The following is a 27,843-nucleotide window of genomic DNA, read 5'->3' as shown; positions in this document are numbered from 1 at the left end:
GCTTGTTTTTTTTTGTTCCCTCTGTTTGGAAGTTCTCTGAGATTTGTCTTTGCTAAAGACAAATACAAATGAATTGAATTAAGGCCTGAGGCAGGTAGCTTCTTCCAGGAATGTGTGCCTTCGGTGAATGGAGTTTGCTAAGGAGGAGGAGAAGGAAGAAAGAAAATCTTGTGAAAAGGATTTTCATTTGAAACTGAGGGAATTATTGGATCATTTTAATTTTCAACTAGAGGAATCTCCTGTTCATTTTAGTAGTATCTAAAGTCAGGTGTACTCTAACTGCCTTAAAATATTTAATTAATAAGGACCAGAAATAAATACTTTTAATAAAGTAACTCACATTTAAGTAATCGATTATTCAGTAAATATACATTAATGCGTACTGTGTGTTGGGCACTAAGTTCTTAGGTCATAAGATTCAATTAGAAACATTCCTTTATTTTGAAGACTTTTAGTTAAGCAAGCCAGAAGTTTCTCAGAACAAATAATACTTTTTTAATCTTTAATATTGGAGGAGTACAGAAAGATTTATTTTGGAAGGAAGCCAGAAAACATGAATACTAAATCAAGGCTTTGCCACTAACAAGTTCTGTGTGATTTCAACAGGAACTATCATTTATGCGCCTGAATTGCCTCATTGTAAAGTTATTTTTGTGCTTAGTCATCTCCCCAAATAACCGAAGCTCCATGGTACCTGTCTGCATGGAGCTGGGCAAGTCTTTGTAAAGAGTGTGCAGTGGAAGACAGAGTTTGGGCTAGTCAAGAAGTTCATTAGTTTTTTCCCACATGATGGCTCTCATAGTGCTTAATTGTCTTTAACTTCATTCAAAAACAATTTTGTTAAATTGTATTGCAGCAGCTGTCATATCAGTGTGCATTAAAAAAAAACTTGTCAACATTGGTGAACTTTTATAAACCCACTTTAATATTGAAGATGGAAGAAAATGTGCAACATTTTTGGCATTATGCTTTATTCAAGAAAGGTAAAAACACAAATGAAAGGCAAAAAAGATTTGTTCAGTGTATGGAGAAGGTGCTGTGACTGATTGAACGTGTCAGAAGTGGTTTGCAAAATTTCTTGGTACTGTTGACATTTGCCAAATATTTTTTAGCCATGGGGCTGCCTTACGCATTGGAAGATGTTTATTTAGCAGTACCCCTGGCCTCTACCCACTAGAAGCCAATAGTGCAAGACAGCTGACGTACTCAAAATATCCAAATCAATAAAGTTATTGGTGAAAATGAAAGATATTTCTCTTATTTTATGGACTTTTTGGCCAACCCAGTATTTGTAGTAGAGAAGCAGGAAGTTAAGAACCAACAAGTAATTCCTTCAGTGTCTCCAAATTGGTAAATGGAAGTGTGGCATAGAAATGAAAAACTTGGGCTTGAGAGTCAGGCAGACTCTCCCCATGAAAGCTCCATCATTAAACCCTCTTTTTGGGAGTGTTTTTAAATAGGCAGAAATTGAGGACATCTAGGTACATATGGGAGGTATTGGCCTTAGACAGGAGCACCAGCAGTTTGTTCAGAGTAACCTCGGTTGCCTCGATTTATCTATAAAAGAATATGCATGTAAAGTGTATGGCACAATGCCTTCAGTTAAGAACATAACTATTTGTCACTGTTTTAGAATTTAGCCCCATGCCTGTTAGTAGTAAACTTTCAAAAAATGGTAAATTTTAAATTTTAATTATTTGTATTATTTGCAGGCCATAATTACCTGTTTGAAGTTGTAAGTTTTAAAGAAAAACAAATTAGTAAGATTCTAAACCAAGTTAAATGAATAGAAGTATGCCTTAGAAAAGCCACAGATATTCATGGCTAGCTTTGGTCGCATTAGGGAAGAGACCAACTAAATTCCAGCATGGGGAATGAGAACATCCAGGCCTGCAGTGATGAGGGCTTTGTTGGGGCAAGTTGGTTATGAAAGTTTTTTGGCTTGTCTCATACCATTTTTTTAGATGTAGCTTCCTGAAATTAAATCATTCTCATTTTTAGAAAATGATTTCATGTTTAAACCCATCTGGATATTTTTTAACACATTAAAAAAATCTAGTTTAGAATATCAGGCCTAGGGCAGTAGATAATCTTGTTGAAAGCGTAGAACTATTGGCCTAGACTATGTAAGAGAATTGAAAGAAAATGAAGTAGTAAATCTATTTGTATTTGTTTACCCAAGATATAGAAGTATTGTATTTTGCTTTTTCTCAGTTGAAACAGCTCTGAATGGCTTCCCTTGTCCAGCTCTGTGGAGAGACCTCCTCTTTGAAATTTCTCTCAAGTAGGATTTTTGTTATTTTTTGTAAACTTCAGCTCTAGTATCTAGGCCCTCCATACTTGGGAGCTCAATGTAATTAGCATTTATGTTTCTTGTTACTCAGAAAGTTAAGCTTTTTCTAATTAGTTTAAGGTGTTTGTCCTCATATTTCTTGAAATGTCTTTGCTTTATTTCTTTGAGGCTGTGCATTCAGTGGAGGTCAAGAACGTACTCTGCGAGTGAAAAGATAGCTGTAGCACCTGTCGGTGCACACTCACAGGCACATGCATTACCGTTGGTGGCCTTTATCCTCATAGTCCTTGGGGATAGTTATTCTTTGGCATTGTAGACTTTCTGATGTTGACAGTGGACTTGGACATCAGATATTAGATGAACAACATGGTGATTGCTGGGGAGAAGTGGAGGAGGGTGTAGGGGAGTAAATGGTGATGGATGGAGACTTAGGGTGGTGAACACATAATACAGTGTATAGATGATATGTTGTAGAATTGTGTACCTGAAACCTGCATAATTTTGTTAACTAGGGTCACCCCAATAAATTCAATAGAAAAAAAGAAAAGAAAGTAAATACTAGGTGTCTGCAATGATAGGTAGCAGGCAGGGAGGAGCTTCTGGGGCTTAAGGATGTGATGTGTCAATCTTTGTCCCTGTGAAACTGACATGTGAGACAGTGTCATGTACTTTCCCTCTCTGATGCAATTTGGTGGTATTTTCCTGGATAAATGCTTCTGGGGAATGTGCTAAGAAGAGATACCACCTGCTACCCATAGATACCCTTTGTGGGGTGGCAGTGGTGCCTGATCCAGGGCTTTTGTTTCTCTGTGGACTTTGAAAATCAGGAAATGTTGATACCTTTTAGGACTGTAAAGACCAGAATGATAGCTTTGTGTTACATTTAGTGGTCTTTTTAATTGGGCCTATATAGGAAATGATCTCACATAGGTTCCTCAGTGGGAAGCAGGAATTGGTGGAGGTTGGCAGGCATAGAGTAATTGTCATCACTAATTTCTCAGTAGGAATCGTTGTGTTGTTTAAAAAAAACAAGAATGTAGTTTATCAATGGGCCATACGTATGTGGATACCAGACCTGAGAAATGAAAATCCTTGAGAGCCTGTTTTGTTACTATTGTGTTGAGAAGAGCTGTTGTTATGCCAATCCTCACAAAATATGTCAAAACCTCACAATTCCCAATTCATTATAATCTACTTGGATATCTCAGAGATATCTCAACTTTAGCATTTATAAAACTGAAGTCATTGTCTTTCTCAAAAATCTATTCCTCTCAGCCCTGGCTGGTGTAGCTCAGTGGATTGAGCTCGGGCCTGCTAACCACACGATTGTGGTTCAATTCCCAGTCAGGGCATATGCCTGGGTTGCAGGCCAGTTCCCAGCAGGGGACTTACAAGAGGCAACCATACATTGATACTTCTCTCCTTCCCTTCCCCTCTAAAGATAAATAAAATATAAAAAAAATAAAAAAAACCTACTCCTCTCTTCTTCTCTAGCTTATTAATGGAACCACTTCCTCAAGACAGAAAACAGTTAATGCTTATTACCTTCCTTTTCTGCCCACCCACAGTTCCTTTGTTATACCTCTTAAATCTCTCTTAATTTCTTACTTTTTTCTGCTACCACTGGTATGTCCTTATAATCCAAGCCATTGTGATCTCATCATAAAATAGTCAGAATGGCTTTTTAAAGTGTATATTTGACTATTAACTGTTTATTTAGACTTGTTCAGTGAATAGTTTATTATCCTTTGCATCATACTTGAAATTCATGACATGGCTTATAAAACTATCTGTACAGTCTGGTTCTTGACTTTGTGTACATACTTTGCACAGTATGTTCGCTGTACCTGAGATGTTTTTTCTCCATCTATGCCTGGCCAGCTCCTACTTAATCCACCAAGTCTCAGCGTATTTCTCACCTCCGTATGAAAGGCTGCTCTGACCTCATCTATACTTTGCTGTCTCCAGCCTGACTTGGGTATCCTTCATTAAACCTTGTACTTTTCCTTTATATCTCTTATAGCAATTGTAAATAAAGAATTATTTGTCTCTTTTTCTCTCTCTTTGGATGATCTACCAGTCTGCGTGGGTTGCTGTAACAAAATGCCACAGGCTGGGTGGTTTCAACAATAGAAATTTATTTTCTCATAGTTCTGGTGGCTAGATGTTCAAGATCAAGGTACCAGCATGGTCAGTTTCTGGAGAGTATTTTCTTCCTGACATGCAGACAGTCATCATCTCACTGTGGTCTTTTCTCGGGGGGGTGTGTGTGTGTGTGTGAGAGAGAGAGAGAGAGAGAGAGAGAGAGAGAGAGAGAGAAAGAGAATGAATGTCTTCCTTTTGTAAGGCCACAAGTCCCATTAGATTAGGGCCCTACCCTTATGACCTCATTTAACCTTAATTACCTCCTCAAGACACTATCTCCAAATAGAGTCACATTGGGGGTTAGGGCTTCAACATACAAATTTGGGGTGGGGGGACACAATTTAGTTTACAGCAGACGGTAAACTGTGAGTTCAGTACCATGTTGTGTAGTGCAGTGCTCCATCCCCAGGGACTAGTGTAGAGTTTAACACCTAGTAGGTAATAACTTCGGCCTGTTCCTAACATTTGTGTGGTTTGGGACAATAACACAAATGGAGTTATGAATGTTTTAAAAGTCTTAAGTAAAACTAACAACCTGTAAAATAAAATATGTTGTTATATAAAATAAAATATGCTCCTAATTTGAGAAATATAATTTCATAATAACAAATTACAAAAACATGTGTAAAACTACTTATTTAAAAACTAAACATGTTAAATAATTTATTTAACTCAATAGTAATAAGGGTACCAGACAGATGTTGCAGCCAGTTCATAGGAGAAGGAAGCCAGTTCAAAAAAGCAAAAATTTATATGTAGTAAAGAAATGTTGAAATAAATTTATTAATGGTTACAAAATCTGATTTTTTTACAGGGAGAAGGGAAGTCAGTTGAACCTCCACTATCTATAATTTATTTGTATATCTATAGATAAGAACTATTTTGCATTGTTATCAGCTATCTATAATTTAGAGTTGTAAAATAATTCAAAGGCAATAAAACACTAGAATCAAATAATGTATTCTCTAAATAATAAAACATAGGTTTCCATTAGAAGATTATTTTTGTGCGAACCAGAAGATCGCGGTTCGATTCCCCATCAGGGCACATGCCTGGGTTGCAGGCCAGTTCCCAGCAGGGGCCAGTTCCCAGCAGGGAATGAACCGAAAGCAACCATACATTGATATTTCTCTCCTCTCCTACCCTTCCCTTCTAAAGATAAATAAATAAAAATTTTTTAAAAAAGAATATTTTTGTGTTTTTGCTTCTATCCAGTTTTCTTTTTTAAGTATATTTTATTAATTACACTGTTACAGTTGTCCTATTTTGTTTCTTCCCTTCTCGCCGCCCCCCCACACACACACACCACCCTGCACTTCCCCACCTCCAGCATTCTCCATCCTCTGAGTTCATGTCCATGGTTTGTATATATATGTTCTTTGGCTTCTCTATTTCCTATACTATTCTTAACTTCCCCCTGTCTGTTTTATGCCTACCAATTATGCTTCTTATGCCCTGTACCTCCCCCCCATTCTCTGCACCCCACACTAATAATTCTCCATGCGATCTCCATTTCTGCAATTCTGTTCCTGTTCTAGTTGTTTGCTTACTTTTTTTTTTAAGGTTCAGTTGTTGATAGTTGTTAGTTGTCATTTTACTATTCGTAGTTTTTAGATAAGAAAAACTTATCTTTTTCTTAGATAAGTTTTTTTAACATTTTTTATAAAAAGCGCTTGGTGATGATGAACTCCTTTAACTTGACCATGTCTGGGAAGCACTTTATCTGCCCTTACATTCTAAATGATAGAGCTCTGCTGGATAGAGTAATCTTGGGTTGTAGGTCTTTGCCTTTCATGACTTTGAATAGTTCTTTTTAGCCCCTTCTTGCCTGCAAGGCTTCTTTTGAGAAATCAGTTGATAGTCATATGGGAACTCCTTTGTAAGTAACTGCCTCCGTTTCTCTTGCTGCTTTTAAGATTATCTATTTATCTTTAGCTTTGGGTAATGTAATTATGATGTGCCTTGGTGTGTGCTTCCTTGGGTCTAACTTCTTTGGGACTCTGTGCTTCCTGAACTTCTTGGAAGTCTCTTTCCTTTGCCAGATTGGGGAAGTTTTCCTTCATTATTTTTTCAAATAAGTTTTCAATTTCTTGGTTTTTCTGTTCTCCTTTTGACACCCCTATGTTTGGGGTGTTGGAACGTTTAAAGTTGTCCTGGAGGTTCCTAAGCCTCTGTTCATTTTTTTGTTCTTCATTCTGTTCTGGTTAAATGTTTACTTCTTCCTTCTCCAAATTGTTGATCTGAGTCCTGGTTTCCTTCCCATAACTGTGTTGATTCCCTGTACATTTTCTTTATTTTACTTTTCATTGCCTTCACTTCTTCCTCTATTTTGGGACCGTACTTGACCATTTCCGTGAGCATCCTGATTACCAGTATTTTGAACTATGCATCTGATAGGTTGGTTATCTTTTTATTGCTTAGTTCTGTTTTTGGAGTTTTGATCTGTTCTTTCATTTGGGCTATATTTCTTTGTTTTGGGACCTGTTATGTTGTATGGGGCAGAGCCCTAGGTATTTGCCAGGGCAGGGCAACACACTTGGCTGCCTCGTGGCGCTGTATGTGGTGGAGGGGTCAGAGAGGGAACAACGCTGGTTGCTCTGCTCTTGGCTGGCTTTCAGTCACTTCCCCACCTACCCACAAGCAAATTGGGCCCTTCAGGTGCTGATTCCTGGGTGTGTGAGTTTGTGTACATTCTAGGACCCTGTGGGTCTCTCCAGCAAACTCTCCTGTGAGACTGGGAGTTTCCCCTGCTACAGCAACCCAAAAGGTTTTCACAGCCAGAGGTTTTGAGTTTTGAGTTTCCTGCACCGGGACCCTGGGTTGCCTGGTCTGTCTTGCTTCCCAGTGTTCCTCCTGGTTTATTTGCACACAAATGTGAGATTGACTGATCCACCAGCTGCCATCTAGCCCTCCCAGCCACCCTCTTGCTCTCTTTCCTCTCTGCCACAGCTTCCTATCTCCACCCCTCCTGAATGAATGTTTCTTTTTAACTCCTTGGTTTCTGGCTTCCATAGAGTTCAATTTTCTGGCAGTTCTGGTTATTTTTTTCAAAGATTTTATTTATTTATCTTTAGAGGGGAAGGGAAGGAGAGAAGTATCAATGTACGTTTGCCTCTCGTGAGTTCCCTGCTGGGAACTAACCTGAAACCCAGGCATGTGCTCTGACTGGGAATCAAACGGCGATAGTGTGGTTCGCAGGCCTGCACTCATTCCATTGAGCTACGCCAGCCAGGAGTTCTGATTATTTTTTGTTTTAAAATTTGTTGTTGTCCTTCTTTCAGTTGTGTGAGGAGGAAAGTATATCTCCCTATGTTTCCATCTTGGCCGGAAGTAATATTTTTATTTTTTAGAGAGAGGGTAAGAGGAGATGAAAAAGAGGGAGAGAAATATCAGTGTGTGGTTGCCTCTTACACACGCTCTACTGGGGACCTGACCTGCAACCCAGGCATGTGCCCTGACTGGGAATTGAACCAGCAACCCTTTTGTTCCTAGGCCAGCACTCAATCAACTGAGCCACACCAGCCAGGGCCACAAACCACTTTTGACGCATTCAATCAGTTATAGCACCTTTACCATACACTGCACAAATCTTTTTATTTTGCATTTCAATTTCATCTTTACCTTTCTTAAATTAATAGAGAGTAATATGCCATATATGTTATATATTTTCTTCCATTTTGAATATTGAAATGGTTACACAAAAAAAATCACTGATTTCTTTTTAAATGTTTACTGAAATGACAGTTGTCACAATACAATTTAACAGAACTGTTTTGAATGATGTTAAACACAACTTAGTGCTGCTAGAGCCATTTTATGGAAAAAAACAAATAAATTTTTTATCCATCTCAATGCAGTCATCCCTCCTTAGTTCATTCAGTCCTCTGTAATTCTCATTTCACTGGATGTTAGTTTAGTAGTATGCCTCTTGACTGAAAAGAGTTCTGGAGATTCTGACTTAGTCCACTGGAATGTTCTGGAAGTTTTCCACCTATCCAAGTGATGGCATATCTTGCCTATACCCGAGATGCCTATACCCAAGATGCCTATAGGCATATCTTGCCTATACCCAAGTGTCAGTAGGTAGAAATACCTGCTACAGTCCTTTTCCATGGGACTCTGAGATAATCAATCCCCTGTTGAAAACACAGATTCTGGGCCCTGGCTGGTGTGGCTCAGTTGATTGAGTGCCAGCCTGCGAACCAAAGGGTCGCTGGTTCGATCCCAGTCCAGGAACATGTCTGGGTTGCAGGCCAGGTCCCCAGTAGGGTGCTCAAAAAACAACCACACATTGCTGTTTCTCTTCCTCTCTCCCTCCCTTCCCCTCTCTCTGAAAATAAATAAATAAAATCTTTAAAAAAAAAGAAAGCAAAGACTGGCTCATAGTTGATTGTAGAGTGTTCACACTAGAAGCAGTATAAAACAGAATCTATCTTTAGGTGACAGAGACTTAAAACAGCTGTGGACAGTTTATTACTGATAATTTTTAAATGTGAAAGGTGTGATGAGAGTTCATAACAATAATGCAACTGCAACAAGGGAATTTCTGTGGCATGCAAAATGAATAACAAAAGCAATTAAAAAATTTTAGCAGATGTCTCTAAGACTAGTCCAGTTCAAAGAAGATAGTGAATATTATATCTGACTTATAAAACATGGATGGACATAATTTTTACAGAGGAAAAAACCCTTTATGTATAGCATATATTAATCTATGGCAATCTTATGTACATACCAAGAACATAAGATTCAAAGAGTCTACAGTTAAGTCCTAGATATCTGTATTTTTTAAAAAACTCCAGTGACCAAAAAGATGCTAAATTCAAATCTTAGATGCAAGATTGTTACCAAGTCAGCATTTTAAATAATAATGAAATTAAGACTAAAAACACTAAACTGTTAATTCCTAAAATCTGGCAAAATGCCATCAGGACTCATAAACAGAAACATGGATAAGAAGGGCATTGACAAATCTCCAGGAACGCCTCAGAAGTTACACAATTTCTAGAAAATTTATACTAATAGCATCTTACTTGTACAAATTGAAGTTGGAGAAGGCTGAGCATATTTTCTGATTGGATAACTTTTCCCATGAAACTCATCAATGGTAAAATGTCAAATAAACCTAATTATTTCTAGCACTTCTTTGTAATTGTGAAAGAACACTTCTTGTGATTTTAAGAAGTCCTTTGGGATATCTCAAAGATAGTTCTAGGTGGTAAAAGTATACTGACACTTCTATTTTACCATTTTCTATATTAGGACCTGATTTTGAAAAGCAAACTTGGAAGAGTTCGTTAGTGGAGACACTTAAAGATAGGAGTGTTGGTGTTTGAGAAATGATACCCGGTTACTTAACCAAGGTGACAGTGAAACATTTAAAAATAAATAGAAGGTAACACATTTTTGAATAACCACCGATTTTTTATGTGGAACCTTAGTTTATTTTCTGAAGTAATTAAGGACATAAACAGTCAGCATAAAACAAAGAAACTTACTGTAGTAAAACACAAAATAATTGCTACCTGGGCATTATTACACAGGGAAAAAATAGCACTATAACCTTTAATATTGCAGGCAAAGACAATAAATGGTAAACCATGAAGAATGGCCCATTAAAACTGAGCAAATTTTCCTAAGATTTTAACCAGTTCATAGTTTTTCACATTCATGGCATGGTATTATTAACCACGGGGGGAAATCACTTTTTTTAAGTTATATTTTATTGATTATGCTATTACAATTGTCCTGGTTTTCCCCACCTCCAGCTAGCACCTCCCACTCCCTCAGGCAATCCCCCACTGCTGTTCTCGTCCATCTGTCATGCATGTAAGTTCTTTGGCGACTCCATTTCCTCTGCTGTACTTTATATCCCCATGGCTGTTCTGTAACTACCTATTTGTACTTCTTAATACACTCACCTCTTCACCCATTCCCGTTTTCAAGTTTTGTTCTTCATTATTCTTCATATTCTGGACTTATTTATACGTTTGTTGAGGGCAGTTCTTAAAGGACCATCGTGGTCAAATTTAATTTTTTTAATAAAAAATTTTAATTTTAATTATTTACTTTTGGGGAAAGGGGAAGGGAGGGAGAAAGAGAGGGAGAGAAACATCTGTGTGTGGTTGCCTCTTACCTGACACCCACTGGGGACCTGGCCTGCAACCCAGGCAGGTGCCCTGACTGGGAATCAAACCAGTGACCCTTTGTTTTGCAGCCTGCACTCAATCCACTGAGCTACACCAGCCAGGGCTCAAATTTAGTTTTATAATAATACTAAGATGATATTAACATGCAGTGTGTTTATCATTGCTATCTTCAAATGAATCAACAAATAAGCATTTAAAAATGTCTCAAACTACCCAGCCAGTCGCAGTCAACCCACTCAACCATGAAGTTCATAAATGTCTTTTGAGGCACTAAGTTTTGGAATTACTAGTTATGAGGAGTATTTTAGACTGAATGTGTGTGTCCTTCCAAAGCTCATGAGGAGTTAAAGCCCTACTATTACTGGCATTAGGGTTCTTGACTTCCCTAAGAGAGAAATTAAGAGGAAACCTCAGGGAAATTGTCAGATTTTCATAATCTCATTATTGAGGACAAAGGAGACAGTCCGAGAAAAACAAGATTTTGGGCTGCTCTCAACACCTTGAGGGAGGAGAGGCTTTTACAGGTGGGGAAGGGGAGGGCTCACACAAACTTTGAGCAGAGAGTGGGATTTTCCACATGGGGGTTGGAGAAGCAAACAGTGAGAAGGAAAACAAAATTCTGCAGGTTTTTGAGCAAGGGGTGGAAGAGTAGTGACCTTCCTGTGATGGGCTTATCTGGTGTTTCTTCTGGCCATCTGGTATCGTTGAGGTCCCAGTGAGGGGTTGGTGCAATGGTGCCAGCTCTGCCATTTTTCTTACCTGGTGTCCTTGGGATCCCAGCTCCAGGTCCTTATGCTGTCTCATTACCCCACAATCTGATGCTGTTTGGTGGCGCTTTTCAGAGGTAATTAATAGGTTTAGATGAAGTCATGATGGAGGGTCACCCATGACCAGATTACATCCTTAAATGAAGAAGAAAAGAGAATGGAGTGTAAGCCTGTGCTTGAGCTCTGTCTCTCTCCCTCTCTCCCCTCACCCTGCCCCCTCCCTCCCTCTCTTTCTTTCTCCCTTTTTCTCTCTGTCATGAGGCCTAGTGAGAAGGTGACTGTCAGCAGCCCATGAAATGGGCCCTCACAAGGAATCAGAATTGCTGGTATGATGATCTTATTAGACTCTCCAGTCTCTAGAACTGTGAGAAATAAATGTCTGTTGTTTAAGCAAATGAAAATTTTTTGTTTGCATTTTTAGTACAAATTCATGTTATAACTGGTGGAAATCAGCTCTTTGGAATCCTCAAGTACCACCACAACCAATTGTAGAATATTTTTATTACCTCAAGATATTTCTCATGTAGTTTTTCAATCCTTTTTTCATCTCTTGGCCTCAGGTAACCATTGATCTGCTTTATGGCCCTATAGATTACTTTCGCCTGTGGTAAAATTTCATATGTGTGAAAATCATACTTGTTTATTGTTTTGTCTTTGGATTCCTTCATGTTTCAGTACTCCTGTTTATTTTAATGCTTAGTATTTCCTTATGTGAATATACTACTATTTGATGGATATTTGGGTTTTTCAGTTTTTAGATATTATGAGTAAAGCTGCTATGACCCTTCATGTACAAGCCTTTTCATGGACATGTTTTCATTTCTCATGGGTTCATACCTGGGTATGTTTGCACCATACAAATAGCATCTCAGTCATTGCTACCATTAATGGGAATAACTTATCAGCTATAAACAAACTTAAAACAAAACCTGATTATAGGTTGAGTAAACCTATAGGTTGAGGGTGAGTAAACTTTAGACTCACCTTGGGAGGCCGGTGTAGCCCACATGAGGTGCACTTCCCTCAGGTGGCTCTGCGAGGCGAATCCCCTGAGCGTTTTGACGGAGGACTTTCACCGCTGTTTAACAGGCAGTTTTCCAGAAGAAATAAAATCATGCTCTCATCCAGATATAAATCGAAAACAGTTCAAGATTCTTTTTTAAAAAAACCCTCATCATTGGTAGGGGAACCAGACAGATGTTATAACCAGTCATCATTTCTTCCTGTTACTAATTTTTATGATTAAAAGTTGGAAAAGATATTAAAAATATAATTGAATTAATACTGCACCCATCAAATAGATGTTCATCTGTTTGAGCCACAATGTAAAAGGCAAAGAATTCATAAGTTATTAAAATGTTCATACTTCTTTTGGCTTTGTTTTAGCAAAATCACTATGTTATAAGCAAGAGTTGTTAATAAATTGTGTTATTTTTTTATGTCAGTTATATATCAAAATTTGGGAAGAAGAATATAAAATGTCTTATTAATTGTATTATAGTATTATATATTGAAATGACATTTTAATATACTAGCTTAAATAAAATATATTAACATTTTTAAATAATGTTATTTTTACAGTAACGCCAAATTAACAAGCTTTGTTGAGTCATTTTGTTTCTTAGAGTTAAAAAAGAAGTTCTGTTTAAAGGATATTTGTTCTGCTGTACCAGTAGAAATTGGAACTGGCAAAAAAAAGATCTTAAGGCAATATATAGATTTAGAAATGAACCGTGAATTTCATATATCAAACTTCGTAATGGAGTTTCATGATAAGTTATTGTAGCAGAAGATATTGCACGATATCTTAGTGTTATTTTACAAATTGCTATTTTAAATTGCAATTTTATCATTTCTTAAATCAATATCTAGGGTTATGAAACATTTCTTCAGATCATCTTTGATCTTTTCAGTGGGGATATTTTAAAGAAAACCAAATATTATTCAGCTAAATCTTGATTACAGATCAAGATTACATTACAATGGCCCTAAAATAATTTATAGAAATCAGTTTGGGATTATTTGTTGGTGAATCTTCTTCACAGTCATGTGTGATGAATGTACTCTAGGTGGCCCCTATATAGTCTCTTCCTCCTGATGTTCATCCTTTTTGTAGTTCCCCTGGAGTGTGGGCAGTACCTGTGACTTGTTTCTAACCAGAAGAGATTGTAAAGATGATGAGATATCACTCCTTTGTATCCCACCAGATGGTGTATAAGACTTTGTCTAGTTAGTAGACTCACTGTGGAGACTGTACTTGCTCGATAAAATAGGCAGCCATGGTGGAAAAGCCTATGTGGCAGGGGACAGCAGTAGCCTGTAGGAGCTGAAGTTGGCTTCCAATCCATAGCCAGCAAGCAGCTAGGGTCCTCAGCTCTACAGCCACAAGTAAATGAATTTGGGCAACAGCCCAAATGAGCTTAGAAGTGAATCCTTCCCCACTAAGCCTCCATGTAAGAAAGCATCCTGAGTGACACTGATTTTGACCTTGTGAGACCCTAACAAAGCTGTGCTTGAGTCCTTGACTCACAGAGATTGTGAAATAATAAATGTTTTGTTGTTTTAAGTGGCTATGCTTGTGGTAATTTGTTATGTAATAGAAGATGAATGCACCATGCAAAAATACTTTTTCCATTTTCTGGCTCTAACTTCCTTTTATTTTATTTGCAATATCACTTTCATTGTATCTGCTATGTGGAAATTCTTTTGACTGAAACATTTTAAATTTTTTAAAAAGTAAAAGAGCCAAACATATATTATTTTGTGGATTTTTTTTGCTTACCCCCTTCAAAAGGTAAGCAAATACCTAGTGCTACAAAAGGTATATTTCAGTTTGCAAACAGCTGTCGCATAATTCTCTAACATTGTTGTACCATTTTATACCTCTTCTAGCGATATTGACAGTTCTAGTTGGCCCACATCCATACTAACACTTGTTATGGTCAGACTTAAATGTTAGCCATTGTAGTGGCTGTGTAGAATGGTATCTCGTTGTAGGTTTTTTTAAATTCTTTTTATTTTATTTTATTTATCTATTTATTTATTTTTAGAGGGGAAGGGGAGGAGAGAAGGAGAGAAATATCAATGTATGGTTGCCTCTCATGAGTCCTCTACTCGGAACTGGCCTGCAACCCAGGCATGTGCCCTGACTGGGAATCGAACCGCGATCCTGTGGTTCGCAGGCCCATGCTCAATCCACTGAGCTACACCAGCCAGGGCTCATTGTAGTTTTTAACTTGCATTTTCCAAATGAAAAGTAATGTTGAACATGTTTTTTAAAATTAATCCATATTTTTTAAATTGTATTTTTCCCATTACCATTTACCCCCCTCTCTCCACAACCGCCACACTGTTGTCCAAGAGTCCTTTTTTCTTTTTGCTCAATCCCTCCTCCCCCTAACCTCCCCTTGCTGTAGCTGTCATCCTGCTCTCTATCTACAAGTTTGTCTCTTATTTTGCTTGTTCAGTTTGTTCATTAGATTACACATATGAGTGAAATCATATGGTGCTTGCCTTTCTCTGACTGGCTTATTTCACTTAGCATAATGTTCTCTAGGTCCATCCATGCTGTCACAAAGGATGAAATTTTCTTCTCTTTTATGGCTGAGTAGTATTCCATTGTGTAAGTGTGCCATAGTTGTTTTATTCACTCATCTACTGACAGACACTTGGTTGCTTCCATATCTTGGCAATTGTAAATAACACTACAATGAATATAGGGGAGCTTTTAGTGTTTTGGGTTTCTTCAGATGTATTCCCAGGGGTGGGATTGCTGGGTCAAAAGGCAGATCCATTTTTAAATTTTTCAGGTATCTCCATACTGCCTTCCACAATAGCTGCACCAGTCTGCATTCCCACCAAGAGTGCAAAAGAGTTCCCTTTCTCCACATCCTCACCAGCACTTGCTGTTTGTTGATTTATTGATGACAACTGTTCTGACAGGTGTGAGATGATATCTCATTGTGGTTTTCATTTGCATTTCTCTGATGATTAGTGACATTGAGCATCTTTTCATTGTCTATTGGCCATCTCTGTGTCCTCTTTGGAGAAGTGTCTATTCAGGTCCTTTGCCCATTTTTTAATTGGATTGTTTGGTTTTTTTGGTGTTGAGTTTTATAAGTTCTTTATAAATTTTGGATGTTAACTCCTTGTCAGATGTATTGGCAAATATGTTCTTTCATTCCTTGGGTTATCTGTTTATTTTGTTGATGGTTCTCTTTGCTGTTCAAAAACTTTTAAGTTTGATTTAGTCCCATTTGTTAATTTTTTTTTCTTTTGTTTCTCTTGCCTGAGAGGGGATAAGTCAGAAAAAATACTGCTATGAGCAATGCCTGAGATTTTACTGCCTATGTTTTCTTCTAGGATTTTTATTGCTTGGGGTCTAACATTTAAGTCTATAATCTATTTTGAATTAGTTCTTGTGTGTGATGTAAGAAGGTGGTCTAGTTTTATTTTTCTGCACATACTTGTCCAATTTTCCCAACACCATTTATTGAGTAAACTGTCTTTAGCCTATTGTATGTGCTTGCTTCCTCCGTCGACCATTAATTGACTATAAAGGTGTGGGTTTATTTCTGGGCTCTCTATTCTGTCCCATTGATTTATGTATGGGTCTGTTTTTTTGTCAGTACTGTGCTGTTGAACATGTTTTTCATGTCCTTATCAGCCATTTGTATGTCCTCTTTTGTGAAATGTGTAAGTTAAATCTTTCAGCATTTCAAAAAAATTTTTTTTAAAGATTTTATTTATTTACTTATCTTTAGAGGGGAAGGAGAAAGGGAGAGAAACATCAATGTATGGTTGCCTTTCGTGCGTCCCCTGCTGGGAGTTGGCCTGCAGGGAACCGGCCTGCAACCCAGGCATGTGCCCTGACTGGGAATCAAACCGCGATCCTCTCGTTCACAGGCCCGCGCTCAATCCATTGAGCTACACCAGCCAGAGCAAAAAAATTTTTAAACATTTTTGAGTTATGTGTTGTTTATATATTCTGATTCAGATCTTTGGTCAGGTATATTGTGACTAGTTTTCTTCTATGACTTAACCTTTCCTTTGAAAGATACTTTAGAATGGCATCTTTCAAAGAGCAGGAGGTCTTAATTTTGGTGTTCTGTTTGTGAGTTTTTATGATTAGTATTCATGGTTTGTCCAAGAAATCTTTGCCTGTCCCAAGATTATGAAGGTTTTTTCCAATGTTTTCTTTTAGAAGTTTTGTAATTTTAACTTTTATGTTTGTGTCTTAATTCCTTTTGAATTAATTTTTTTAAGTTCTAAAAATTGTTACAAGATTGTATATATATATTAAAACTTGCCATTGAATTGTATAAATCTTTAAGTGTACAATTTGGTGGCATTAAGTTTATTCACAATGTTGTGCAACCATTACCACTATCTATTTCTAAAAGTTTATTATCACCCCAAATAGACACTCTCTATCCTTTAAGCAATAGCTCCTCATTCTCACAGTCCCTGGTAATTCTGTTCTACTTCTGTCTCTGTGTTTGTGTATTCTAGGTATTTCAGGTGAGGGGAATCACATAGTTTTTTTATGTCACTTAGCATACTTTATATTGCCGGTATCTTGTCTGTTTTGGTAAAAAAAATTTAACATTTTGTCCATTTTATTTGTTTATTAGCATAAGTTGTTACTACTGTTCTTCTCATTATTCTTTTACTGTCTGTTGATCTATGGTGATATTCCTTTATTCCTGAGAGTGGAAGTTTGTGTTTTCTCTCCTTTGCTTCTTGATTTGTTGTACTTTTTATTAACTTTATTAATATTTAAAAAAACAAATTTTGGTTTTGTTATGTTTCTGTTATTCTCTGCTTTTATTTTTCTCTGTTTCTTCATGCATTTTGAATTTAATTTGCTTAAAAAATTTTTTATGTAGAGAATTAAATTAGTGGTTTTATATCTTTCTTTTTAAATATAAGCATTTAAAGCTATACATTTCCCTCTAAGCGCTTCTTTACTTTCACACTATAAAGTTTGATATGTTATATATTTATTATGAATTAATCTAAAATATTTTCTAATTTCCTTCATTATGCCATCTTTGACTAATAGATTATTTAGAACTGTGATTTAATTTCTAAATATTGGAGAAATTTTTAGGTTTTTATTGTAGTTAATTTTGAATTTATTTCTGTGTTCAGCAACATCATTTATAGGACTTTAACTTTTTGAAACTTGTTGAGACTTCTCTGATAGCTTACTATATGGTCTTTCTTGATGCAGGTGCGGTGTGTTTGATTAGCTGCCCTGAACTCTAAACTGTGCCTCCTCAGTTTAGTAGAACTGTTGTGCTCTTGAACTCTAGCTCTCTGTGCCACTGTAAGAAAGTTGTTCCCAGGCATAGTAGCGGGGATAGTTGGAATGTCTCAGTGTTTGAATTTTCCTTTTTCGAGGTTTGCACTCTTGCATTGCCTTTCCCTGCTGCCTGAAGACTGTTGCCTCATATAATTTGTCTAGTGTTATGGTGGTTTGTAGCACAATGGCTGGTTTCATTTCAGTGACTCTGGCATACTTGCAGGTGCATGTGTGGCAATCTTAATATTAAAATTGAGAGGCTTTTTAGTTCTCTTATAAGTCAAGCCTACAATTTTCGCATCAAATGTAAAGCTAATGCAGTTCTCATTTTTTTCTACATTCTCACTTTCTTCTTCAGGTAACTCAACGATATGTGATGACAAAGTTGTTCAACATGACTTTTGTCCCTGTTACAGTCTGTAGAATTGAGTAATATTTACCTTTTAGAGAATTAGTTGTGATTTTTTTCTTTATCACCAGTTAAATTAATAACTTCATTAAGTTTTTATTCTTGCCAATGACCATTTGTTTCATCATTTTTAATTAATCTTATATGTTTAGCTATTTTACTTTTTTTAAATATATTTTATTGATTTTACCATTACAGTTGTTCTATTCCCCCCCTTCATTCCCCTCCATCCGCACACTCCCTCCCCCACCATTCTCCCCCCTTAGTTTATAACCACCTGTCTCAAGTTCTTTAGATTCTATATTTCCCCTACTATTCTTGCCCTCCCCCTATCTATTTTCTACCTACTGTCTATGCTATTTTCTGTACCTTCTCCCCCCTTCTCCTCCTCCCACTCCCCTGTTGCTAACCCTCCATGTGTTCTTCATTTCTATGGTTCCACTCCTGATCTAGCTGTCCTCTAGGTTTGCTTTTGTTTTAGGTGTGGTTGTTAATAACTGTGAGTTTGCTGTCCTTTCACTGTTAATATTTTTCATCTTCTTTTTCTTATATAAGTCCCTTTAGCATTTCATATAATAAGGGCTTGTTGATGATGAACTCCTTGAACTTGACCTTGTCTGAGAAGCACTTTATCTGTCCTTCCATTCTAAATGAAAGCTTTGCTGGATAGAGCAATCTTGGCTGTAGGTCTTTGGATTTCATGACTTGGAATACTTCTTTCCAGCCCCTTCTTGCCTGGAAGGTCTCTTTTGAGAAATCTGCTGACAGTCTGATGGGTACTTCTTTGTAGGTGACTGTCCCCTTATCCCTTGCTGCTTCTAGGATTCTCTCCTTCATTTTGGTCTTGGCTAATGTGATTATGATGTGCCTTGGTGTGTTCCTTCTTGGGTCCAACTTCTTTGGCACTCTCTGAGCTTCCTGGATTTCCTGGAAGTCTATTTCCTTTGCCAGACTGGGGAAGTTCTCCTTTATTATTTGTTCAAATAAGTTTTCCACTCGTGGCTGTTTCTTTCCCCCTTCTGGTACCCCTATAATCCGGATGTTGGAACGTTTAAAGATGTCCTGGAGGTTCCTAAGCCTCTCCTCATTTTTTTGAATTCTCATTTCTTCATTCCTTTCTGGTGGGATGTTTTGTTCTTCCTTCTGGTCCATTCCATTGATTTGAGTCCCAGTTTCCTTTCCATCACTATTGGTTTCCTGTGCATCTCCCTTCATTTCAATTAGTTTAGCCTTCATATGTTCCTCTAATTTGTGACTAAGTTCCTCTAATTTGTGACTATAATCTACCAGTTCTGTGAGCATCCTGATAAATAGTGTCTTGAATTGTGCTTCTGAGAGGCTGGCAATTTCTCATTCACTTAGAGTTATTGGCTCTGGGACTTTGAGTTCTTCTTGCACCATCTTTTGGGCTGTTCGTGCCTGATGATAGCAGGATCAGAGCCCTAAAGTGTTCACTAGAACAGGGCAACTCAGTCGCTGGGTTGTGACGTTGTATGTGGGGGCGGGGTCAAAGAGGGACAATGGCGTCCTGTCTGCCGCCTGCCGCCGCGTCCCCCTCTGGCGCGACAGCCACCACCGTTACCAGGCCCACGCGTTTCGTTCCACTGCACGCGATTGTGCCACCGCTATCAGCCCTCCATCACTGGGTTCGCCCCGTGGGGCCTGTGTGGTCTGTCTCACTGTGCGCGAATGTGCGACCACAGTCAGTCTGCCCCACACCCCGACTGGGTCCGGGCTGCCTGGGCGCCTAGGTCAGGGAATCTGTCCTGCCCGACCCAGCTCCGCTGCTGGCTCCGCCTCTCTTACCGTCCCCGTTGCACAGTTCATAGTTGTCGGACTTCCGTATAATTCTGTTTTCTGGTCTTTGGGTGTGTCCTAGTTCTCCAAACCTTTGTTGTATTCAAACTTGGTTGTGGGAGAAGGCACAGTGTTTCCACCTATGCCTCCATCTTGGCGGAAGTCCTATGTTTAGCTATTTTAGCATCAAATTTCAAAATCATTTATCTTAAATCTATACATTTTCCATTGTTTTCTGTGATTATTTTACTGTTAAACCACAGGGAGCAAATCTTTGTATTAGTAAAAATCTAAATATTGATTATATAATATTATTTTGATAACAATCATACCAGTGTTTTATTGATATTTACTTGTCTCTTTTGAATACTATGGCTTATTTGTTGTTTATTCAGTCTTTTTTTCAGTGCTAATAAGTGTGCATGTGCTTTCTTTGTGCAAGTGAAGTTTGTTCACTTTTATTAGGAGTTTTTCTTTTAATTTTAAGCAGACCAACATTTGTAGATTTTCTATTTCTTTTTCTTTCTTAAGCTCTGCTTTCTAATTTTTCTATGTCATTACCTCATCTATAGAAGCCATTTTCAACCTTTTTCATTTCATGGCGCACATAAAGTAATTACTAATAATTTTTTTTTTAAGATTTTATTTATTTATTTATTTTTAGAGGGGAAGGAGAGAGGGAGAGAAACATCAGTGTATGGTTGCCTTTTGTGCATCCCCTGCTGGTAGTTAGCCTGCAAGGAACCGGTTTGCAACCCAGGCATGTGCCCTGACTGGGAATCGAACCGCGATCGTCTGGTTCGCAGGCCTGCGCTCAATCCACTGAGCTACGCCAGCCAGGGCAATATTTTTTTTTCTGATTTGACAAAACATAGATGTAATTTTGATTCATTTACACTAGATGGCTATTTTGGTTGTTGTCATTTTTTAACTTTACAATTTAATGGAAAAGAGGTCCATGACCCTAATTAAATAAATAGTCGGGTATTGCATGTTTCTTTTTTAATTTTTTATTTTATCTATTTATCTTTAGAGGGGAAGGGAAGGAGAGAGGGAGAGAAATATCAATGTATGGTTGCTTCTCGTGTGTCCCCCACTGGGACCTGGCCTGCAACCCAGGCACGTGCCATGACTGGGAGTCGAACTGCGATCCTTTGGTTTGCAGGCCCGTGCTCAGTCCACTGAGCCACACCAGCCAGGGTAGTATTGCATGTTTTAAAAAATTCTTGTGGCATACCAGTGTGCCACAGCATACTGGTTGAAAATTCCAGATCTATAGGATTAAAAATAAAATGTAATTATATTTAGGGAGTACCAAGTTTGAATATATTTTTATAAAAGGTAGGTGCTAGTGCAATTACATGAAGGTTTTTTTCCCTTCCTCTGTGCCATGGGGCAAAGCTTGTTCCTCTCCCGCTCAGCCACGCAGGTTTAATTGACTAAAGCAGTGGTTATGGAGAAGCCTAGTCCCTTGCTCGTTGGTTGGGAATTCGTGAGACAGTATTACACACTGCTGAACCTGGCCCCAGACATGCTACACAGATTGTATGAACTCTTTATGTCCACATACATAAAGGATGGAGGATTGGATTTAGATGGAAAGCTAGCAGATGCAGTTTATGGATGCAAAGAGTTTCATCTGTGGGGGAGTGACGTCATAAAATTTCTGCAGCAGTCGTGGCACTAGGATCCACCATGTTGATGCTCATGCCATTCAGGAGGTGTGATGGTCCAGGTGATGGGGGTGCTCTCTGGTAACAACCAGACTGTGAGGAGATTCATGTAGACATTTGTCGTTGCTCCCGGGGGCCTGCAAGTAAGTTCTGTGTTCACAATGTTATTATCTTCAGGTACCAAGATGAAGTCTTCAGTAGTTTTGTCACAGAACCTCGGGAGGGACCTGAGGAAGAAGTAGAGGAAAGAAAGACCTGAAGAAAGACAGCAGACACATGAAGTGATGCCTGATGATTTTATAATTTTCTGTGATTAGACTGTCTGCAATGACTTAGAAGTACATTTAGAGAGCCTGTTGCTGGACCAGAGCCTGATCCTGAATCAGACTAGAGTAAAAACCTGTGCGTGAAGTCCAGGAGGAAAAGTCTGAGCCAGTATTGGAAGAAATCGCTCCTGAAGATGCTCAGAAAGATTCTCCAGCACCTTCAGACATAGCTGAGACAGTGCAGGGAGACTTGAGGACATTTTTCTGGACATCTGTGACCAGGAAGAACCTTCCACCCAGTGGAGCTATTCTAGTTACTGGGATACCACCTCATGTTGTTAAAGTACCAGCTTCACAGCCTCACCTGGAGTCTAAGCCTGGATCTCAGATTTCACTGCAGAGCCCACAGAGGGATCAGAGAGTTTGAGAACAGCAAATAAATATTCCTCCCGAGAGGGGACTTAGACCAACCTGTGAGGCAAAGGTTAGCAAGGTGATGTTGAACTCCTAAGAATTGTGAGGCACCTTGACAGCCATTAACTTTTCATTGGGAATCGGCCTTATGTGATGGACAAATCAAAGCTTAAAGATCCCCTCCCCTTCCCTCTCCCCTCCTCTTCCCTCTCCCCTCCTCTTCCCTCTCCCCTCCCCTTCCCTCTCCCCTCCCCCTCCCTCTCCCCTCCCCTCCTCTTTCCCCTCCCCTCCCCTCTTTCCTTCCCTTCTCCCTTCCCTTCCCTTCTCTTTCCCTTCCCTTCTCCTTTCCCTTCCCTTCTCTTTCCCTTTTCCCTTCCCTTTCCCTTCCCCCTTCTCTCCCCTCCCCTCCCTTCCTCTTTACTCCCCTCTCCTCCCCTCCCCTTCCACTACAGAAGTCTTTTATTATTTTTTTTTTACACTTATCATGCCATGAATGCATAGGGAACAAATTCCAGGAACTTGGTTCTCACAAAGTATGTTGTTCTGGGTAGAGCAATTGATGCTTCAGTAAACCCAGGTACCTTTCTCTTTGGCTTCCTTCTTTTTCTGATCATTTTCTTTCACATGTTTCAGGAAGCTATCTTGGCTCTTACAGTGCTTAATACGCTCAATATGTACATTATTTCTCTTGACAAGAATCTTGCCCTTGCCCTAACCAGTGAGGTTCATTTGGTTGGGCATCATCCTGAAAAGCAAAAAGTTGCTGGTTTGATTTCTGGTCAGAATACATGTATAGGTTGCAGGTTCAGTCCCTGGTTGAGGTGCATATGAGAGGCAACCAAACGATGTTTTTCTTTCACATTGATGTTTCTCTCCCTCCCTTCCCCTCTGTCTATATATATATATATATATATATATATATATATAAAGAATCTTGCCCTTGTTTGTCTTTAACAATGCCCACTGTGTGCTTGGTGATATTGTAGACTCTTCCAGTTTTGCCATGGTAACATTTGAGGGGCATTCCTTTTTGAACAGTACCTATTCCCTTGACGTCTACAGTATTACCTTTCTTGTAGATTTGTACGTATGTGGCCAAAGGAGCAACTCCATGAATTTCTGTTTAAAGAGTTTACTTATTTATTTTTAGAGAGAGGGTAAGGAAGGGAGCAAGATGGGGAGAGAAACATCAGTGTGTGAGAGATACATTGATTGGTTGCCTCTCACATGCCACCAACTGGGGACCCGGCTAGCAACCCAGGCATGTGCCCTGAGTAGGAATCAAACTGGCGACCCTTCAGTTAGCAGGCTGGCACTCAATTCACTGAGCCACACCAACCAGGGTTGCATGTTTATAAAAAGACATAGAACATGTAGAGGGTGCCTCTCCTTTTTCCTTTCGTGTTAATCATTTTAGCAAATTACTACAAGATGGCAGTTTTGGCTAAAAGGCTTAAAGGTTTCTTTCAAAATTATGGCAGTGTGGTGAATCTGCGCATTAACAGTGCTGAGAAATTGCCCAGTTTTGATTTCAATGTGTTTGATGATTCTGAGCCTGTTCAAAAGGGCCTTAGCCAACAGGCCCATCATGTTCAGAGGTGAGGTTTGTCTGAATGTGGAAGAGAATGAGGTTTGTCTGAATGTGGGCTGCCTTGGAAGGGGGTCAAGATAACTGCCTGTGGGGACCCAGAGGTCCTGGAGGTGACATAGGTGGAGGGAGAGGCCTTCCCTGTAGGCGCATGGTGCAGAAACCAGGATTTGGAGTGGGAAAGGGGATTGCTTTACTTTGTGTATACAGACTGAATTTTTTTTTAAATAGCCATTTCCCCAAAAGAATGAATCCCTTTCATTACTGACATTTGGTATGCTTTGGTCATTGAGATTTTTTTTACTTATTTTCTACATGTATCATCAGAAGCCTTTGAGAAATACAGGATTTGATCAACATTTTGAAGTCAGGAAAAACCCAAATAATTTCTTCTTTTGAGAGTCATGACTATCTTCTGTTGTGGAGAAACTACCATTAGAAAAATTGACCATTTTGATGCTCGCTGGTTTGGTTAAAAACTGAGTAAGAGGTATTAGTGAAAAAACACATACATAAAATAAGTGTAGAAAATTGAAAAATTTCATGCTTTCATATAGTTTTTTAGTAGATAAAATTATTTAAATAAGCTAAATTAAAAAACTGATATCTAGATATATCTAAGTATATATTTTTATTAAAACACTAACTTTAGTAATTGTTAGACTATCAGTATGAAAAATTGACCTTTGACCTTATATGTTATATCTAACCCTGCACATAAATACATTTATTAGTAATACAAATTCCATAATTCTGCAAAATATTTCTTAGCTGTCATGTGATCTGTTATGATAATAAGATAAATTATAAATATTGTCAGAACCATGACTGGGAACAGAAAGAAATTATGTAAATGAGTGTTTGGCTGTACTTGTAAATAATACTTGTATTAGCCAAGAAATCCTTTATATTCATGTTACTTGAGAGGAAGGATTTGACATGTTAATTTGTGTTTTTGCTTACTTCTGAGACTCTCTGCTGCTCAAATACTGTATAATTTCACACAGTTTTCTCAGAAGTTTGCACTTTCACAACGCATAAACAGTGGTCCAACATGGTTGCTTATTAAAAAAAGACATATATAAAGATGTGAACAAAGTGTTTTCCTGAGGTCTGAACAATACAGGTCACAAGAATGGATTTTTAGGGTTTCACTTTGCAGAATGCCAGATCTCAAGTGACAGAGGCCACCCCATTTCTGTAATGAATTTTTGTGTGTGTTTGTGTTATCTTGCAGCACCTCTAAAGTGAGGAGCCTATGGAAGAGGCCTCCCTAAGGGTGATATACAGTCAACAAATAGTTGTAAGAAATAATAACAACAGGTGGATGTTCTATTTTTCATACTATAAATTGTTGAGTCCTATCACCAGGGAAATGTTAAGCTTTCCTAGTGCCCACAAGCCATAGGAATATTGGCACAAATGGATTTCAGTGGCAATAAGTTTAAAGAAAGTGGTCTGTATGGGGATGCGTTAAACCCTGGGGAGAGTAAGAGTAGTATCTTCCTTTGGTCAGATGAAAGCTGTAAGCTATGACTCTCATTCTCTAAAATAGCAAACAAATATTTTCTGACTTTAACATTATTTAAGGAACTCTGTGCTCTCCCTCCTCTTCCAATTTATTATTGTAGAGCAGTCTAGAGAGAAATCCATTTGCTATTGTTGTCATAGTCTTCTACTGAAGGTATTATATATCATTGATTCTAGAGATTACTTTGATTCGCCAACTTAGCTGAAGACAGGATCTTAAAAAATATTACAAGAATAATAATAGTGCATCTACTGTAGGGCTGTAATGAGGACTCCCTGGGTATTACATGTAGAGTGTTTAGTGAGTACTTGATACATGTTGGTTGCTGTTATGTCATTGTTGTTTTATTTGGTAGCTTGGGCATAGATATTAGAGAACTGGAGAATATTGAGTAGAAGCTTAGGGCTCTGCCTTAACTGTAAAGCCTCAGCTTGGGATGGGGATAGACCTCCACGGGTGTCTTAGTTGGCGGAGTATGGACTTTGGTTACTGACTCTGATACCATCACGAGACTTTCCCAAAATGGGATTCAGTACTTTTTGAGGGGTGCTGGATTTCTGAGAGAGCATTTTCATTTTCATTAGAACTTGTGGAGAACAGGGGCTTCTGAAATAAAGGCTATAAGAGGCTAGTGATAGGGCTGGTACATGGAGAGGAAAACTGAGTGTCTATAGCTATTTAGGTAGGGCAAGTTTGCTTGGGTAATTAGAACAATTGCTCAATTTTTTTAGACTATGGCCCTTGATAACAAATAGACTTTACATTTTTACCCATCACACACATGCATTTGGATTTGTATGTTTATAAATATGTGAGTAATAGATGTCACAAACACAAAATTTACAAATTATTCTTGCCCTGACTATGTGTGATGGACTTCAATATTTTCTTTTCTATTCCATTTCATTCTTTTTCTGTTTAAAGAGAATGTTGGTCCTGACTTCCTAAATTGACTTAATGACTCACTAAAGAGTTGTGGCCTACAGTTGAAGAAGCACTGGTTAGAGTATGAATTAATCCTTTGAATGTTACCCTAGAAAAACAACTTCACATACTGCGTCATCTGAATGAATGAAAGGAGCCCATCAGAATTGGTGTGTCCTGGAGCAAGGGACTAAGACTTTTGCTTACTCTTTGGTTTCCTTGGTTGTCAGTGTTTAGTTCTATAGTCTTCTTGATCATTAGGCTCTCTACATGCCTGGCTGTTGTTGTCCAATGGTTTCTTATGTGATTAGGCTTATCTCCTCCTTTACATCAAGAGCTAGCTCCTGGAGAGCAAGACTGTAATAATAGCTGACAGTTCTATAGCGCTTCCTTTGTGCTAGGCATTTTCCTGGGTTACATGTATTAGTCTTACTACAATTGTATTAGATACCTTAATTATTTTTATTCTACAAATGGAAAAATCAAAGCATACAGAAGTGAATTAGCTTACCCTTGAGTTCTTCTGCAGCTTACCTCAATATCTTTTTTTAAATATATTTTATTGATTTTGCTATTACAGATGTCCCAATTTTTCCCCTGTTGCCCCCTCCACCCAGTACTCCCATTCTCTCCAGCAGTCTCCTTCATTAGTTCACTTCCATGGGTCATTCATATAAGTTCTTTGGCTACTCCATTTCCTGTACTGTTCTTAACATCCCCCTGTCTATTTTGTACCTACCAATTTGTGCTTCTTAATCCTTGCACCTTTCCGCCTACTCTCCCCCTTCCCTCTCCTAGCTGATAACCCTCCAAATGATCTCTGTATCTATGATTCTGTTCCTATTCTGCTTTTTTGCTTAGTTTGTTTTTTTAGATTCAGTTGTTGGTAGTGGTGCATTCGTTGCCATTTTCATATTCATAGTTTTGATCTTTTTCTTAGTTAAGTCCCTTTAACATTTCATATAATAATGGCTTGGTGATGACAAACTCCTTTAGTTTTACCTTTTCTGGGAAGCACTTTATCTGCCCTTCAATTCTAAATGATAGCTTTGCTGGGTAAAACAATCTAGATTATAGATCCTTGCTTTTCATTACTCTGAATACTTCTTGCCAGTCCCTTCTAGCCTGCAAAGTTTGTTTTGAGAAATCAGCTGACAGTCTTATGGGAATTCTTTTATAGGCAACTCTGCTTTTCTCTTGCTGCTTTTAAGATTCTCTTTATCTTTTACCTTTGGCGTTTTAATTATCATGTGTCTTGGTGCGGTCCTCTTTGGGTCCAACTTGTTTGACACTCTCTGTGTTTCCAGAACTTGTATGTCTATTTCCTTCACCAAATTAGGGAAGTCCTTTTATTGTTTTTTCAAATAAGTTTTCAATTTCTTTCTTTCTTTTTTTTTTTAAAGATTTTATTTATCTTTAGAGGGGAAGGAGAGAGGGAGAGAAACATCAATGTATGGTTGCCTTTCATGCATCCACTCCCATGCTGGGAGTTGGCCTGCAGGGAACCGGCCTGCAACCCAGGCATGTGCCCTGACTGGGAATCGAACCACGATCCTCTGGTTCGCAGGCCCGCACTCAAT

At 38.3% G+C, this 27,843-nt stretch overlaps 1 protein-coding gene and 1 pseudogene across 9 annotated transcripts in view; both read left to right on the top strand.

The window, feature by feature from the left end:
• The window catches only part of MAST2 (microtubule associated serine/threonine kinase 2), a 162,462-nt gene that overhangs the window by 74,175 nt on the left and 60,444 nt on the right, over window positions 1–27,843 (top strand). The window lies entirely within an intron of this gene.
• On the top strand, window positions 21,309–25,054 carry LOC118982462 (ras GTPase-activating protein-binding protein 1-like; annotated as a pseudogene).

Source organism: Sturnira hondurensis, unplaced genomic scaffold (genome assembly GCF_014824575.4).
Source record: "Sturnira hondurensis isolate 20B ecotype Veracruz unplaced genomic scaffold, ASM1482457v3 Scaffold0025376, whole genome shotgun sequence".
Classification (NCBI taxonomy): Eukaryota; Metazoa; Chordata; class Mammalia; order Chiroptera; family Phyllostomidae; genus Sturnira; species Sturnira hondurensis.
The sequence above is the reverse complement of the archived record's forward strand: the minus strand, read 5'-3'. Positions and strand labels throughout refer to the sequence as shown.